This window comes from Rattus norvegicus, chromosome 2, assembly GCF_021556685.1.
Source record: "Rattus norvegicus strain SHRSP/BbbUtx chromosome 2, alternate assembly SHRSP_T2T, whole genome shotgun sequence".
Taxonomy (NCBI): Eukaryota; Metazoa; Chordata; class Mammalia; order Rodentia; family Muridae; genus Rattus; species Rattus norvegicus.
Genome location: NC_141535.1, coordinates 209,755,882 through 209,757,821, shown reverse-complemented (window position 1 = coordinate 209,757,821; position 1,940 = coordinate 209,755,882). Strand labels below are relative to the sequence as shown.

Below are 1,940 nucleotides of genomic sequence, written 5' to 3'. Positions count from 1 at the left end.
GATCTAGTTGACAGTCAACATCAACCATCTCAAGGAACCAGCATTTCTTCTTCAGTTATTTCTTTTCTTTTCTTTTTTTTCTTTTTTTTTGTTTTTACTTTTAACTCAGTTGAACTTTTACCATATTTGATTCAAGATGAAAAACAAAGTCAATGGCAGCCTAGAGAAGTTCAAAGGCCATTCTCTGAATAAAAGTTGAAGTTTGAGTAAGACCCAGGAAGCTAGGTTAAAATTAGAAGTGAAAGCTTATTGTTATTTATATTCTTTTGCAAGTAGAATTTTTTATTTTCCCCAAGGAACAGTCGGTGAACTTGTCTTACAAGTGGTAAGTTTGTGTGTGTGTGTGTGTGTGTGTGTGTGTGTGTGTGTGTGTGTGCAGTGAACTTTATTGATGGTATTCAAGAGAGAAGGGAGGGCTCCCTAGGCCCCTCCTATTATTATGGGGTCTGGGATGGAATTGTGAGGGAGATGCTCAGTGTTGGGGTTGAGTTGGGATGGGGACTCCTCAGCAACTGAGGGCCTCTCTCTTGCTCTCAGTATCCTTGCTGGGCTGGGTGGTCCAGGGTTTCTTACTCCTTGGAGGCCATGTAGGCCATGAGGTCCACCACCCTGTTGCTGTAGCCATATTCATTGTCATACTAGGAAACAAGCTTTACAAAGTTGTCATTTGAGAGCAATGCCAGCCCCAGCATCAAAGGTGGAAGAGTGGGAGTTGCTGTTGAAGTTGCAGGAGACAACCTGGTCCTCAGTGTAGCCCAGGATGCCCTTTAGTGGGCCCTCGGATGCCTGCTTCACCACCTTCTTGATGTCATGATACTTGGCAGGTTTCTCCAGGCGGCATGTCAGATCCACAATGGATACATTGGGGGTAGAAACACGGAAGGCCATGCCAGTGAGCTTCCCATTCAGCTCTGGGATGACCTTGCCCACAACCTTGGCAGCACCAGTGGATGCAGGGATTATGTTCTGGGCTGCCCCATAGCCATCACACCATAGCTTTCCAGAGGGTCTATCCACAGTCTTCTGAGTGGCAGTGATGGCATGGACTGTAGTCATGAGCCCTTCCATGATTCCAAAATTGTCATGGATAACCTTGGTCACGGGGCCTAAGCAGTTGGTGGTGCAGGATGCATTACTATCTTGAGGGCGCCCAATATGGCCAAATCCATTCACACCGACCTTCACCATTTTGTCTATGAGACGAGACTGGCACTGCACGAGAAGATGCAGCTGTCTCTGGAGTAGGAACGAGCCAAGTGGTAAGTTTTGAAACAATCAGTGTATGATATAGATTCCACATCCAATTTTGATTTATCCTGGCCTTTTTTCCTTCCACAGAAGTATTTTAGTATCTGGAGGGCATTGATGCATCACCTCCACTAATGTAGCACTGGCAATGAGCTTTGTTACATTTACATGTTCATCATAGCATAAGTAAATGAATGCTTTCCTCTCCATTCTTTTTTTCATCTCTATATAACCAGAACCATATATTACCCCCGCCCTCAACAGCTAAATCTTTGACAATTACATCACATGAATAGATACACATGTGTTGGGCTGGTTGGAAAAGTGAATAGTAGAAAACCCAGTTCTAAACAAGAATTTTGTGAAATGACTGGAATAGGAAATAACTTGATAAGAATCTTTAGATGAGGTTCTTCCTTTCAGTGCATCCAACTCTCATTTTAGTTTCTAAGTTGTTTCTAAGGCCACATCTTGTCCACAAGGTCCACTCTTACTTAGGCCCTGTTGTTTCTACACAAATCCATCATACCCTCTCTTTCTTTATTCTTTCCTATCCTTCTAGAATGCTATCCTTAGTAAGAAATTTGTCCAGTCTTAGGAATAGGTTTACTCTTGATTGAACAAATGTTTCTGTTTGTTTTCTGAGACAAATTCTAAACTCATAAAGACACCCTTGACTCCCCTCAAGCCTG

General features: G+C 43.0%; 1 pseudogene; it reads right to left on the bottom strand.

The window, feature by feature from the left end:
- Nucleotides 1-484: 484 nt before the first annotated feature.
- Nucleotides 485-1,188, bottom strand: LOC120101052 (glyceraldehyde-3-phosphate dehydrogenase-like; annotated as a pseudogene).
- Nucleotides 1,189-1,940: the final 752 nt, after the last annotated feature.